General features: G+C 40.6%; 1 long non-coding RNA gene across 2 annotated transcripts in view; it reads left to right on the plus strand.

Moving 5' to 3' along the window:
- LOC147012324 (uncharacterized) overlaps positions 1–17,454 on the plus strand; it is a 70,508-nt gene that overhangs the window by 41,124 nt on the left and 11,930 nt on the right. Inside the window, exon 3 of one of the 2 annotated variants that reach the window (XR_015051556.1) lies at positions 16,527–16,620. The exons of the other annotated variant lie outside the window; for it this stretch is intronic. This is a non-coding gene — a long non-coding RNA (uncharacterized LOC147012324). The remainder of the gene's footprint in view (positions 1–16,526; positions 16,621–17,454) is intronic. 2 annotated transcript variants of the gene reach the window in all.

Below are 17,454 nucleotides of genomic sequence, written 5' to 3' on the forward strand. Positions count from 1 at the left end.
TAAGTAGGCCAAAAGTGTTCCTTTGCCGGATTATTGTACAGTGTTTGTAGCTCTGTCCTAAATGCTTTCCGAAGAGATGAATTAGCCAAGGGTCTGATAATTGGGTTCTCTCGAATTAATGAAGTAACTTCGCATAGTAAGGCATTGCAACTGTACTTGTTCATCTTTCGGCTGCTCCCATTAGGGGTCGCCACAGTGGATCATCTGTTATGATCCGCATACTGATTTGGCATAGGTTTTACGCCGGATGCCCTTCCTGACGCCACCCTGGTTGCCTCTTACGACACAGGGATAAGGACTGGGTTTCGCCATGATTCTGGGCTGCCCTACACCCTCTCATAGCGCGGCCCAGTGCAGAGCTCCCGTCCTCAAGCGATCCTCCAACCCAAGCCTCCGAGTAGCCGGATTACAGGCGCACGCCACTACGCCCGGTTGCAACTGTACTTGTAGCTTCGTTATTTGTTTGTGAAAATATGTGATTTTCGAAGATCATTTAAATAATATATGAAAGTGCTTCCTCTGGTTCTTTGCTGTTGTCATTGCTGAAAGCAAGTTCGTTCAAAATGGATTTTATTTATTTTGAGGGTTTAAAACCAGAAATAGGTTTCACTTTCCATTCTTTATGTTTTTTTTTCAAATTTGCCTGCAGGAAACATTAAAACTCCGCACTCATTTATTTATACATGGAAGCATTAAAAATAAATGATTGGAATGAGATATAATTGTCCAAGACTTGCCAATGTTGCTCACAATAGAAAAATAAAATTATTCTCTTACTAATCATAAATACGCGTCTTTATTAGAAAAATAAATTCACGGCGTTTCTTGGACTGTTGTGACAATGTCATTGTTGGAACTTTTATTTTTTTGTACACACTGTCGAGGCTCGCATGAGATAATTATTGGAACTCCATTCGTAATATTGAGGAAACAAATTATTTGATGCGGATAATTTTACGTCTACTTGCATCTGATAACTTTCCCTTTGGGCACACATTCGGTATAATTGTTCACACGTTCATTGGATTTCTCCATTAAATGTCCCATGAGACTTGTTGACGAAAAGACTTGAGACTGAGAATGCAACTCGTCCAGGAGTGTTTGAAGCTGCCATAGGACCAGAGGTGAGTAGAGATTGGGAGAGTTAAGACAGTAGTCAGGTAAAGATCCTTTCACTCAAAGAGTAGTTAACGCATGAAATGGTGATTCTTCGTCATTGAGAGATTGGGCCAAAAACTATATGTAGCACGACATCTCAAAACGTTATTGTCAGATTCGGACGAAACTTGGTGGACAGGTTGGGTGTGTGACAAGGAAGAAGTGCTTTGATTTTGGTGACGATCTTGATCCGCATCGAGATATGAGAGTTATTTAGTTTTTTTCAGTGATTCTCCACCTATTGAGAGATGGGACCAAAAGCGATATATTGCACAATATTTCAAAAAGTTGGAAACGAGTTATGACAAAACTAGGTGTACGAATTGGTTTGGTGACAAGAAGCCAATTCGACTTTGGTTCAGGTCCTGATGCGGATCGTGTAAGCAGAACCGAGTCACTGAAAACGCACACACAGCAGATGTGCGAAAGGCGTCTTTAATATTCATTCATCATTTCAAAAGTCCCATATTTACTCAAACGCTCCACTAATGTTTTCTACTATTATAACAACATTGCTGTGATTAGTACAGCTTAGTTTGGGTGAGAAGAAACCAAACTTGTCATTTAGTAATCTATAATTCACATTGATCAGAATCTTCAAAAACTTGTGATCATAACAACTCACTGTAAACGATAAATGAGCAGCTAATGTGAAATGTCAAAGTAGCTAATCTATCACATTTACCGATGAAATCTAATTGATGACTCATTGTGAGGTGTTCCTCTCTCTACACATCGATAAAGCATAAAGCTCACTTTTCATTCTGCAGAATACAGATCTATCAGCATTAACTGTTAGCTTAAAACAGAATAGCGAAAATTTCAGTCGAATATCACCATTGAATTGTGTTTCTTCATAAGGAAGGAATGACAGTGGAATAGTTTGCATCACTCAATTTTCGTGGTGTTATCCAAAGCACAAAAAAACAAGTACAGAGAAACGTTATCTGTAATTGACAAACCCATTACTGGGAGACTGAAAAATGCTGTATAACAAGGATGATCAATACCTGAAGGTCATATTGTTGTTCATTTGTTAACTGCTATTGGCATTGCACGTGATAGAAGCTTGGCAGCCTCAGTGGTGCACATTTCTGTCTATGCTGTCACTGATGGTTTGCCAACAAGTGATGAAATCAGTCTGGTGGCTGAGGGGGCATGTCACTTTGAGATGCTCATGTGTGTACGATTTGTGAATGTCTTTACAGATGTGGAAGAACTCTGGGAAGGGTTTCAAACAGGAAAGGGCTTACCTTGGTAGCCTTTCTTGGTTGCTTTATGCAACTTTTTCAGCCAGAAGAGCATGGGAGGAGTCGATTTTGTATTAAAAAAATATATATATATTTTTTGAAGTTTTTGTTAATTTGTTTGTTTGGCTGCATGCGCTAATCTCCTGAACGGTGAAAAATAGGAGGAAACCTCTGAAACAAAATATGTCGGGACGGGCCCCAGGGAGGTTATAGGCTTGGTGGCAAGGCCCCTCGACCAGGGGGAGGGGGGATTTTAGACGGTAGTTTATATTTAATGGGATTTTACGGCCGCGGCCACTGTTGAAATTGATTACGATGGCCGCGGCCACAACATCCCATTGCCTATAAAGTACCGTCTAAAATCCCCACCCCCCCTTCCCGGCCGAGGGGCCTCGCCACCTAGCCTATAACCTTCCTGGGGCATGTCCTGATATTTTTGTTTCTCCCTCACCAACCCCCTTAGGCTATGACTGCTGTAGCCCAATAGGGAATTTATACTAGGCTCGCGTCAGACCGATGTACAGAAGATTAAATTCATTCAAAAAGAACCCGGGCAGCGCCTCTGGGGGAATTCAGCTCATATATATATATATATATATATATACATATGTTTCTCTCTCTCTCTCTCTCTCTCTCTCTCTCTCTCTCTCTCTCTCTCTCTCTCTCTCTCTCTCTCTCTCTCTCTCTCTCTCTCTCTCTCTCTCTCTCTCTCTCTCTCTCTCTCTCTCTCTCTCTCTCTCTCTCTCTCTCTCTCTCTCTCTCTCTCTCTCTCTCTCTCTCTCTCTCTCTCTCTCTCTCTCTCTCTCTCTCTCTCTCTCTCTCTCTCTCTCTCTCTCTCTCTCTCTCTCTCTCTCTCTCTCTCTCTCTCTCTCTCTCTCTCTCTCTCTCTCTCTCTCTCTCTCTCTCTCTCTCTCTCTCTCTCTCTCTCTCTCTCTCTCTCTCTCTCTCTCTCTCTCTCTCTCTCTCTCTCTCTCTCAGGACCAAGGGTAAACAATCCCCCTTTTCATCATTGTAAGAACACAAGGCTCCAACACCAATAGAAGGAATCCGGGATGGAAGCATCAATGGTAAAACTGATAACATTGCATGCCCAGCCAATGAGAAGCTGCCACATGGTGTTATATGAACAAAGATTTTCAACAGGCGAGAGTCTGTGATCTTTAATTGGCATTAATTCAACAGCTGAGTGCGATTTGAACTCAGAATCCTCAGATCCCAAGTCCACCTCCCTAACCATTGTGTGTGTGTGTATATATATATATATATATATATATATATATATATATATATATATATATATATATATATATATATATATATATATATATATATATATATATATATATATATATATATATATACATATATACATATATATATACATATATACAAATATATATATATATACATATATACATATATATATATATATATATATATATATATATATATATATATATATATATATATATATATATATACATACACACACACACATACATATGGATCTGCTAAACAGAGATTCGTCCGTCGGACTACCAGATGGTGAAGCGTGATCCATCACTCCAGAGAACACATTTCCATTGCACCAGAGTCCAATGGCGGTGAGCTTTACACCACTCCAGCCGACGTTTGGCATTGTACATTGTGATCTTAGACTTGTGTGCTGCTGCTCAGCCATAGAAACCCATTTCATGAAGCTCAAAACGAACAGTGCTTGTGCTGACGTTGCTTCCAGAGTCAGTTTGGAACTCGGTAGTGCGTGTTGTAACTGATGACAGACAAGTTTTTCCACGCTACGCGCTTCAGCACTCGGCTGTCCCGTTCTGTGAGCTTGTGTAGCCTACCACTTCGCAGCTGAGCTGTTGTTGCTCCAAGACATTTCCACTTCACAATAACAGCACTTACAATTGAACTGGGCATCTCTCGCAGGGCAGAAATTTGATGAACTGACTTCTTGGAAAGGTTGCATCTGATGACGGTGCCACGTTGAAAGTCACCAAGCTCTTCAGTTTGGCCCATTCTACTGTCAATGTTTGTCTGCAGAGATTGCATGGCTGTGTGCTTGATTTTATACACCTGCCAGCAATGGGTCTACCTGAAATTGCTGAATCCACCAATTAGAAGGGGTGTCCACATACTTTTGGCCATGTAGTGTGTATATATATATATATATATATATATATATATATATATATATATATATATATATATATATATATATATATATATATATATATATATTAGAGTACCCATCGTGGAGCGGTTCCTCAGCGTCTAATCTCAAATGAGGGTGTATTGGTAGAAACGGGAATTCGGTGTAAATATTCAGTGTGCAGATATCGCAGTAGGTGGAGCTGGTAACCTTGCACTGGAAAATCTTGCGATATTAAGAAAGCTGCAAAACATTTGCACATGTTGAAACAATTGCCGTTGGTCACAGTACTTGACCAAACATTAAAAAAAACACAAAACTGTTTGCTCATTAAAGTTTAAAGCTTTGCTACTCCCTCAGAGGGTTATCCCAAACTTTCAAAAGTTTATCCGAAAATTTTTATTTAGAGGTTAATGCTTCGTGAACGAGTCATCGGGGACCATGTTGATGTTCCACAATGAATCATGGAAGGAAATAGTCCACTTTTACTCCTCTCGAAGCACTACCATGTGTGTTGAGGCCAAAGCCGCAGATCCTTCCTATTTGTTTTTCCCCGAACGGGACCATCGTGCGCTCGCTCCTCTTCTCAAGCTGAGACTGTGCAGACAGCGGACTAATTACACCCCTGGGGGTAGGATATACCATATTTTGACAAACGGCTATTTAGCGTTAATTGCAGCATTGATTTGTTTGATGTTACTACAACGTTCCTGCTCCCGCTCCTGCTCCCACAAGCGTTGGTCTGTTGTTTTGTTGTGAAATTATCGCACGATGGGGCAATGTGTTTGAAACTCACTGTGACGATGACGCAGATTATACAGAGTTGATATATATATATATATATATATATATATATATATATATATATATATATATATATATATATATATATATATACACACAATATGTGAGGTGGTATAGGAGCAAGAGTGAAACAAAACAAACAAGGGAATGAGATAACAATGTGAGAGAGAGAGAGAGAGAGAGAGAGAGAGAGAGAGAGAGAGAGAGAGAGAGAGAGAGAGAGAGAGAGAGAGAGAGAGAGAGAGAGAGAGAGAGAGAGAGAGAGAGAGAGAGAGAGAGAGAGAGAGAGAGAGAGAGAGAGAGAGAGAGAGAGAGAGAGAGAGAGAGAGAGAGAGAGAGAGAGAGAGAGAGAGAGAGAGAGAGAGAGAGAGAGAGGGAGACGGAGAGGGAGACGGAGAGGGAAATGAGACGGAGACATGTTATAGAATTGATGGGGATAAAAAATATTGTCAGTGGAAATGGGGGATGCCATGACATGGTGGTGCACTGAGTCCTGGAGGAAAGAGTGTAACTGAATGGCCTCAGGAAGGGATGGAGTTCCACAAATGGGACGGAGAAGGAACAAAGATGAGGTAGAAATCGTGGATTTTTGGAGTTTAACCAAGAGAGTTTTACTGGAATAACCCCTGCATCCTGGAGGAGATGGGGAGGGTCAGATGACTACTAAGAGAGTAGAAAGAGATAGAGGAGAGGAGGGGAAAAGCAGAAGCCACCGGCCTGTCATCGACGTGAGAGCAACAGGCCTTACGCTTCAACCTCATCGCATCTAATAGATGTTGGTCCAAGTTGTACGTGTCTAACGCACGATGGTCTCGTGATTAATCATTGAAGATGCTATCGAAGTTTATATGAAGGAGCAACTTTCCTGACAAAGCACCTTTAGCTTGAGGATGGAAGATGGAAGATTTTGTACCCACAGAACTGCTGTCTCAACTGAAGTCATCATATCGGGTTGGCATTGCTGATAGACTGCCCGTTAGCAAGAATGAGTGATGATGCAGAGCAATACACAGGACTTTGGCCATTGTACTAGGACAGCACAATGACCTGCTGTTCGTGAAAGATTATATTTAAGCTCAATGAAAACGTGCAAGCCAACAGGACACCTGGTTTCATCCTAGAAGGCCCAAAGGAGACATATGTCCCTAAACTTTAAAGTGGTGTAACCCCGATATTTTCCCTCAATTTTAGATTCCTTGAGGTTTGTACAATTGCAAACATTGTCGCTAACACTGGCTCAGAACTTTTCTCATTTCTCAATTGGCTGGATGGGTTTGAGGGTAGTGAAGTAGCGGTTGACACCCAAATCATATGCAGGTTCCTCCTGATGACTCCATATTTGGTCTTTACTTTTTTGGGTTCCTTATTGATCTTCCGTTTCATTGCATAATTTTTCTTTTGTTCTTTTGTTGATGAAAAAAACTTGTATTTTTCGCCCTGCATCCTCTTGAATTGCATTTTTAAAAAAATTAAAAGTTACCAAACTAATCATAAAATTGGACTTGTATCGAAAAATTACCTTAAAGATGCTTGTGGTCCATGAAGGGTTAACCGGTATCTCAGTGGATGATGCAACAAACACTCTTCAAGGAAAATGATTTATTGTCGTTTGTTGTTGAGATTCTATATCAGACAAGACAATGTATAGATTATATAATTAAGGTGGGGGGGGGGGCTACATGTCCTCCATGTCCAGAAATGTAAGGCAAAATTACCCAACCCGCCCCCACCCGTACAACCTCCCCCACCACTGGCTATATGTTCAATATCCTGAATGTCCTCAGCAGAGGGTGACGGAATTCAAAAATTCCAAACGATAATCGTTCAATACACTGAACGAAAGGACTGGGGAGGATGGAGAAGAGCAAGGAGTGGGGGCATGTTGCTCCACATCTGTTAACTGAACAACCTCCCGAAAAGTATTCATGAATTGTTCAACAAAATTATTGTTTTTGATGGATCACTTTGAGAAAAGAAAAAAAAAACCATCATATTTTGGCCAATTTTATTTTATTTAAAAAAAAAAAAGTTTTTGGTTCATTTTGGTGAATTTAATTTCAACTCGTCCATCAGGTTTATGATCAGGGTCTCCCATACATGACGGGACCAGTCAGTCGGATGGAGCCAACTCATTTGTGTACATAAGCCGATTGGAGGATAATTTATTTCTGATGAGCTCGTGTAGGCTATAATTGGCGGAAGCGATGGTGGAGTTTGAGACACGACCGATTGAAAGAGAGAGAGAGCGCAGGTAAGGTACCTGCGTGTCATCGCGCATCACGTTACGAGCCTTGTTGCGAACAAGCAGACGCGGTACCCATGGAAAAGCGCCACTCGAGGAACTTTAAACAAACATTTTGTAACGTGCGCGAAGCATTAGGGAGAGCCGTCTCGCATGGCGTTTGAAGCTTTCCAGAGGAGTGGGCACTGGAACTGTTGGGGCAGCTGCGAGAAGACAGGGGAGGAATGGGCTCCTTCCCTGCCCTGGCAAGAATAACAGAATTCCGGATTTGCTTTGCTGCGGCTACTGTGCGTTAATCAGGAAACAACAGTCTGCCCTTCAATACTCTCCAGGTACAGAGATATGCCTAGGGCTGTTTATACGTGATGTATGATGGGTGTGAGGTTGTCTGCACTGTGACCCCTCTACTCAAACCTTGGCCTCTCCCTCTTACCCCCAACTAGACTTCCCTCATCGTCATCGATGTACACCACACCAGTCAATTTGCTCCAAAAGTAAACCCCATCGGGGTCTATATATATTTATATCATCATCAACATCATCATCATCATCATCTACAGTACCATGTCATATGCACAGCATTGCAACCGAAGCAATTACTCTTGGCGACAGTCCTTGTGAGGTCGCGACTCTGACTAAGAAAGTCAGGGCAGGATTTTAGGATTTGTTTGAACTGGTGACGATAGTTCGCCGACTCTGCATGAAGGACACCGTGGGATATTGGATGATGTCTACCAATTAATGCAAGCAGATGTGACGCCCAGTTTAACATCTACCCGAGGGATGGCACATGCGTACACATTGAGGAATTTGGATTCAAACCCAAGATCGATGGCTTCGAAGAGACACGTGGGTATATGCCAAGTGTACATACAAGTTTGCAGATGTACAGGATATACACATGGATGGAACACACTCTTCACATGGAGTGGGTGCTGCCGAAGCAGTTTCTTCGCAGGCGTTACACCGGGTGTTTTGCCATTGCCTTCCCAACGTTGTTTGTCTGTGCTCTATCCTTTTCAATGCTGAGTGTCAAGCAAGGAAGCACCACGGACTCAAGTCAGGTCAATCAGGTCAATCCAGTTTATTACCTCCACCACCAAAGGTGAAAGGAGGTTGTTTTTACTCCCTGTTTGTTTGTCTGTCTGTTTGTGAACACGATATCTTAAAAAGTAGTGGATGGTTTCGGATGAAACTTGGTGGGCAGATTGAGTGTGTGACAAGGACGAACTGCTTCAATTTTGGTGGAGATCCGAATCCGTATCTGGATCCGATCATTATTTTTTTCAGTGATTCTTCACCATTGAGTGATAGGGCTGAACCGATATGAAGCACCATATCTGAGAAAGTTGTGGATAGGCTCGGACGAAACATGGTGGATAGGTTGGGTGCATCGCAAGGACGAATTGATTCGATTTTGGTAAAGATATGAATCTGATCCGGACATGAGAATTTAAATTTTTTAAAAGTGATCCTTGACCATTGAGCAATGGGGCTAAAAATTACATTTCAAAAAACTTATTGAGCCCAATGTGCTCGAGTGGAGCAGGCATTGCATGTTTGCTTTACTGAGTGCTTTTCTTGTTTGTGTTTGTTATGACCCAACTGGGATTTGAACTAACAACCTCCCAAACTCAATGTGGATGTTACAAGTCTAGTTAAGTCTAGCTTAGCCTACCAAATCTAGTTCGATCCATCTATCGGGCCCACACTCTGTGCAGAGCATTCGTGCTGCCAAAACAGTCTCCTTGGCTATTAGGCACAATCCTGGCCGGGTCGCCATTCTGACACAGCATACCAGCAAGCTGGCACTCATTTTGTCGACCTCAGAAGGATGACACGCAGAGTCAACCCCACCTGGTATTAAATCAACAGCCCATTGGGATTGGAACTCAGGATACTAAGATCCCAAGCCTAGCACCCTAATCTTTAAGCCAACACCAAGCAGATATACATATACATATATATATATATATATATATATATATATATATATATTTATTTATTTATATATATATATATATACATATATATACATATATATATATATATATATATATATATATATATATATATATATATATATTGTTGTGGTTGACGAAATTCGCAAACCACCATTCAGGTCCCTCAGGTGAGATATCTCTAAGTATATGTGTAGTTAGTCCAAACCCGTTGTTTAGAGGGAATAAATGTCATTCATTCGGGCTGCGACCCTTCAGGATAGCCGTTTTTCTTTTACTATCTTTATTTTGGACCAGCCGCCATTACAACACCACAACCACCACCAACCACGTCTCAACAGCCATCACACAACAACCACCAACCGCAACGCCGCTTCACAACAACAGCCACGACCTTTACCGTCACATCTCGCTCTCGCAACCATCGCATCACCGCCATTCCCGCGCCGCTTGTGGACACCGATCCTGGACTCGTGCAGGGGCGCGCACCGAGCAGCGGGTGCAAAAACACCAACCTTTCCGAAGAAATCGGATCAAAAACGATTCACGCCCACTTCTGTTCCGTCCTATCGGCGAGCGTGGGGCGATTTGGCCCCGCCCCCAGGTGCGTCGAGTATAATCGCTATATGCAGATTCGCGGATCAAAAAGCATTCACGCCCACTTTTCCTCTGTCCAATGGGGAGCCAGCCAGAGGTAAAGGGTCGAAGGTGAAGGAGCGAAGCCACGGGGGCTATAAAGGGCCGCGTTCGCTCGCCAAAAAGGCAGTTGAGTTGGGAAGAGTCGGAGTAGTTGAGTCAGTCAAGGAGAGAAGAGAAGAGTCGGAGAAAGCAGTTGGACGGAGCTGAGAAGAGTGGAGAGTGGGAGAGTTGGAGAGGTGGCGGCGGCGAAGGCAGTCGAGAGGGCGCTCGTGTCAGAGTCGGTGAGCTGCGGAGAGGGGAGGCCGGTAACGCGACCGAGGTCGCGGTGGAGACGCTCGTCGCGGGACCCAAGCCAGCGAGATATCCTCATTCCCCCGAGCATCAACAACCCCCTCCTGTTTCCCCCCGCGCTGAGATAGTGTGAGAAGGGGGCCCCGTTCCCACCCCATTTCCAGGCAGTGCCAGCGAGGCCCGCGGAGTCGGGGCGCCACCGCCATTTTGCGGCTCATCACCAGACGGGTAGGCTCGACGCGGTCTCGGCCCCAGGCCCGTCTTCCCCCCTCATCGTTGAGGGTGGTCCCTTTTTCTTTTGCTTTGAGTATATGTGTTGTCGGCGCCGTCTGTGAAGTAAAACTGTATAAGTGTTGCCGTGTGCCCGGTAGTCGGTAGTAGATCTGCATTGTTACATTTGCTTTTTGTGCAGAATTGTTGTGCTTCTTCTGCTTTTACATTTGCTTTTTGTGCAGAATTGTCGTGTCACTTTTACATTTGCTTTTTGTGCAGAATTGTCGTGTCATTTTTACATTTGCTTTTGGTGTATAATTGTATATGTGTGCTTTCCGTTTGCCACGGAATAAATGTGCTTTATGTTGAACTGTTTTCCCGTTTCACTTCGTCTTTTCTCTAATTGAATCTCCATCTTACTTCATGTAAAGGGTTGGTCGTGGGCTAAATACGCCCAATAATTAATCGAACCGTTGAGGTTGACAATAACACCGCTCGGTTATCCCGATAGTACGGAACGGGTCGCTTAAAGTGGCCCGTGTCCGAAGTCGACCTGCGGCGAGGTGCGATCGCCCGGTCTACCCTCCGTGTGGGTACTTAGGTAGGTTGAATTTGGCGAGCAACCCTATCCCACGCGGGGGGCCAATTGGCACGATCGTGGTGAGGCCGAAAGGCCCACCCGTGACTAGTTCCCGGCGTTAGTCCGAGAGGGTCACGACGGGATTGTCCGTCCGGTGGGCGACGTGCCGCGATTCGAGTTATGTGGCCGCTCGCACGCCGGCGGGCGCGAATCCGCAACAATATATATATATATATATATATATATATATATATATATATATATATATATATATATATATATATATATATATATAGATATATATATATATATACAGTATGTATGCATGTACATATATATATATATATATATTATTCACTAATGCGCATAAAAAAATTTAAGTTGATCGGAGGTGATTTAGAGATCGCTCCATATTACGACTTTTAGTTTCATGAGTTGGTTAAATTAGGGTATGGTCAGGTATGATTACGGGTACTTCTGGATGTCCAAGGTGGAAATGGAGTGCATTTTCCAACTCTATGGGGTCGATTTACTCTAACAAATGACTGCACCGACATGGAATTCACTACCATTTCGAAAATATGACCTAAAACAAGATTTATCATTTCTGGAGTTGAGTAACTAATCCTACTCATTTTGATATTTTCTAATCTATAATTAATTTATTGTCCGTCTAAACATTTCTTAGAGTAAATCGACCCCATTGAGTTCGAAAATGCAGTCCATTTTCACCAAGGAAGTTCAGAAGTGTACGGATTCACATGTCACCATACCCTAATTTAATATAATAATGAACATATTTTTCGTGAATCATTGAATCTAAAACACTGCATGTAGGGCCGGCTAGAAATAAGTTCAGGTGGGAGTGGAGACAGCGATAGAGGCGAAGATGATAGTGGTATTTGGTAAATGAGACTAAATATTCTAATAGTTTCTAATTCCATTGATTGAAAAATTAGGGTATGGTGAGATGCGAATCCGTACACTTCTGAACTTCCTTGGTGAAAATGGACTGCATTTTCGAACTCAGTGGGGTCGATTTACTTGAAGAAATGTTTAGACGGACGACAAATTAATAATAGATTAGAAAATATCGAAATGAGTAGGATTAGTTACTCAACTCCAGAAATGATAAATCTTGTTTTAGGTCATATTTTCGAAATGGTAGTGAATTCAATGTCGGTGCAGTCATTTCTTAGAGTAAATCGACCCGATAGAGTTGGAAAATGCACTCCATTTCCACCTTGGACATCCAGAAGTGCCCGTAATCATACCTGACCATACCCTAATTTATTCAAGTCATGAGACTAAAAGTCGTCATATGGAGCGATCTCTAAATCACCTCCAATCAAGCTAAAATTATATTATAATTATATTATAATTATACGCGTTAGTGGATAATATTTGAATAATTTTAAGCTTGTGGAGCAACATTCTATTTTTTTTGACTTTTTTGGACCACCCTAATATATATATATATATATATATATATATATATATATATATATATATATATATATATATATATATATATATATATCCACATACATACATACATACTGCATATATATATATATATATATATATATATATATATATATATATATAATATGTATATACACATACATACATTTACATAGTGTATATATGCACATACATACATACTGTATGTATATAATATATACGTGCATACACACTGTATATATATATATATATATATATATATATATGTATGTATATATATGTATGTATGTATATATATATGTGTATATTTTTGACCGTTTTTACAGCCATTTTTCCCTGCTGTGCAGTGGTTGGGCTTTTTCTTGAGGCAATGTTTTATGGCTGGATGCCCTTCCTGACGCCAACCCTGGTCGCCTCTTACGACACACAGGGATATGGTACACCTATTCTAACCGGGGCATACACCGGGACCAGTACACTGGTACTCATTTCGACGACCTCGGAAGGATGACAGGCTGAGTCAACCCCCTGGTGTTAATTCAGCAGCCAACGGGCTTGAACTCAGGACCCTGGGATCCCAAGCCACCACCCTAACCACTAAGCCAACACCAGGCTATATATATATATATATATATATATATATATATATATATATATATATATATATATATATATATATATATATATATATATATATATATATTTCTATACAGTATGTATGTTTGTATATATGTATATATATTTCTATACAGTATGTATGTTTGTATATATATATATATATATATATATATATATATATATATATATATATACCTACACACATTCATACATTTGTTGTGGAATTCATTTCTTAACGTTTTATTTGTTTTACTACTTTTAATTAACCGTTTAACCGACTCGATGTAAATCCTGTTATTCAAATGAAAGACACCGATTAATTCACCTGCCACAACATGAAAGTACATCACATCAGAGAGTTTTGTTATACTTGGCTACTACCAAGGAGCACAAGCCACCGAGATGGTGAGACATCTTCAATGATTTGCATTCACACAAGATTACAATTTCTGGTATTTATAATGCTTTCATGGAAGAGTGGAGGGGGCTGTTAAGCATTAGGCAAAGAACTCTAACTGCAATACCTGTCTTCTAGGGGAAAAGCAAATGATGTAATCATAACAAAAGTTGCTGTTTTCAGCCAGGTCACTTTGTTCCAGAGCAAGACATTCCTTTTATCAACATTTCGGTCAAAGACTCTTGGCTAAAGGAAAAACATCACTGACAGCCAATTAGACTTGTAGCATAAAGTTAAATTTATAAAACACCAGCAACAATTACAATTTAGAGTACATAAATATAATTATTTTCTTTCACACATTCATACTGTATATATGTCTGTATATAGAATTTTATATCTACATATATACATACATACACACATACATACAGTATATATATATATATATATATATATATATATATATATATATATATATATATATATATATATATATATATATAAACATACATACATACGGTAGATATATATATATATATATATATATATAAAACATACATACATACGGTAGATATATATATATATATATAAACATACATACATACGGTAGATATATATATATATATATATATATATATATATATATATATATATATATATATATATATATATATATATATATATATATATCCAATGGGACTAGACTCTGTGCAGAGCGTTAGTGCTGCTTAAGCAGTCTCCTTGGCTATTTGGCACAATCCTGGACGGGTCGCCACTCCGACATAGTATAGCAGCATGCTGGCACTCATTTTGCCGACCTTGGAAGGATGACAGGTCAAGTTAACCCCACCTGGTATGAATTCAACAGCTGAGCGGGATTTGAACTCAGGACCCTAGGATCCCAAGTCCACCACCCTCACCATTAAGCCAACACTAGGCATATATATACACACACACACACACACACACACACACACACACACACACACACACACACACACACACACACACACACACACACACACACACACACACATACACACATACATACATACATACATACACATACACTACCAATCAAAAGTTTGAGAACACCCCCATTTTTCCAGTTTTTACTGAAATTTGAGCAGTTTAATGTTTTAATGTACTCTGAAATTAAAGCAGAGAACAAATAAACAATTGCAGATAAAAAAAGAAATCATGGAATCCTTTTGTTGAACAAAATTTAATCTCAATTTTTGACTCATCAAAGCAGCCACCTTCTGCAAATATAACAACCAAACATACTTATGGCATTCTTTCTACAATAGAAATCAAATATTGTTTGGAAAGTTCTTCCCAACACTGTTGCAATAGTTCCCACAAATGTGCTGCACTTGTAGGTTGTTTTGCTTTGACCCTTCTGTCCAGTTCAGCCCAAACCAGCTTGATGGGGTTTAAGTCTGGAGACTGTGCTGGCCATTCCATGATTTTAAGCCTACTGTCTTGTTCTTTTCTTCTAAGGAAGTTCTGACATAACCTGGAGGTATGTTTTGGGTCGTTATCTTGCTGTGGGATAAACCCCTGACCAACTAGGCATAGACCAGAGGGTATTGCATGGTGATACAAAATGCTGTGTTCGCCCTTTTGGTTCTGGGTACCAGTCACTCTGTGCAAGTCGCCGACTCTGGATCCAGCAAAAGAGCCCCAGATCATCATGCTTCCTCCTCCATGTTTGACAGTTGGTGTCACACACTGAGGAACCATCCTTTCGCCTACTCGACGGTGTACAAAAACCCTGCGTGATGAACCGAAGATTTCAAATTTTGATTCATTGGTCCATAAAACCTTCTTGCAGTTTTCAGTAGTCCACTGACAGTGCTTCATGGCCCAGGCAAGCCTCTTTTTCTTATTTTGCCATCTTAGCAATGGCTTTCTTACTGCCACTCGACCTGTTAAACTTGCAGCTCGAAGTCTTCTCTTCACAGTTGAAACTGAGACTTCCTTACTTCGACCAGTGTTAAGCTGTGCTTGAAGCTGTTGTCCTGTGAGACACCTATCACACAAGATGTTGACTCTCAGAAACTTGTCTTCTGATTGTGTTGTGGCTTTGGGTCTGCTAGACCTCTTCCTGTCAGAGTTTCCTCCAGTTTCCAAGTGCCTTTTGATGGTGTAGGAAACTGTACTCACTGACACCTTGGCTTACTTTGCAATTTCTATAAAGGAAAGACCTACACTTTTAAGGGTTATTATGATCTGTTTGTCTTCCTTTGTTAATTGTCTTTTTCTCACCATTATGATAGCAATATACTACTTCCTGCAGGGCAATATTGTCCAAATAATGCTTCAGAGAGTGAAGTAACACAGTCTGTTCCAACACTGCCTTTTACAGAAAGAGGGTTTGTAACTAATCAACAAAAGTTGGGACACCTGCAGGAATTGTTTGCATCACCTTTCAAGGCTTAATTTACTTCCATTGTTGCAGAACAGCTGCAGTTGCGAACCCATTACTTGTTCCCTGAAAAGGGCCTTTTTTATCAACTCTGAATCATACATTATTTTTCAGTTTTTGGTGACCTAAACTTTCTTTTAAACCTCTGGCAGTTTAACGCTTCGCTTTGTACCATTTCAGGTTATTCACTGGACTTGAACTGCTTAAATTTCAGAAAAAACTGGAAAAATGGGGGTGTTCCAAAACTTTTTACCGGTCGTGTATATATACATACATCAGGTGTCGACGTGACGCCAGTTGGTGTTCGAGCCTGTTTGCAGGTGGGTGCATGGAAAGGCAGGGTGCTCGCAGCGGATCAAGGCATGGTCACACATTTTGGGACATTCTATTTGACGCACGATGACTTCTACCTTGGTAAGCCAAGACTGGATTTCTTCCACCCCTGAATGATCTTCTGGGTAACCATGTCTCGTGTTTAATTGTTAGGTAAGGCATAGTGATGAGCATCTGCTCTTTGTCTGTTTTTATATCAATGCCTGTTTAATGCTTTATTTGTTTGAAATTATTTTCATTGATTTGAATTCACCTATTTTCACTACAAGGAAATAAAAAGTTATTCTGTTTATTTATTTTTCTTATGAGTAAGTTCCTTGTTGACATTTCAACCTGTCTTTGCTCGTCCTTTCCTTGCATTGATCTAGCATTTCCCGAACATAGATGGACTGGGAGGTAGCTCCCAAACGAATTAACCTGTCATGGTCGGCATGTACCAGCGGTAAACGCTCGGCCACCTTAATTAAGATCTTATCAAGATTATATTGGTGCCTTGCCGAGGGCGCGCTCCCCATTCAGGAAACCACGTGACCTCTACTTAAACGGAAAAATTAGATGGTGGACACTGGAACTCGTGATTAATTGATTGGCATTCGTGGTTGTAAAGCAACTCACTGTACCACAAAGTTAATTGTGAGCGGTGGCCCCAGGTCCGGCTCTTCCGAGGAGAAACGGATATCAACCCCCTCATCATACACTTGGTACCCGCGGCCGTAACTACATCTATATATATATATATATATATATATATATATATATATATATATATATATATATATATATATATATATATATATATATATATATATATTGTTACGGATTTTAGAATCTGATTTGATGAATGCAACCACACATCCAGGTCCTCAGACAGTTATTTCCTTAAATGCATGTTCAGATTAGCCCCATCCCCATGTC

This window comes from Eptatretus burgeri, chromosome 15 (assembly GCF_056783735.1).
Source record: "Eptatretus burgeri isolate ZD-2024b chromosome 15, Ebu_testis_v1, whole genome shotgun sequence".
Taxonomy (NCBI): domain Eukaryota; kingdom Metazoa; phylum Chordata; class Myxini; order Myxiniformes; family Myxinidae; genus Eptatretus; species Eptatretus burgeri.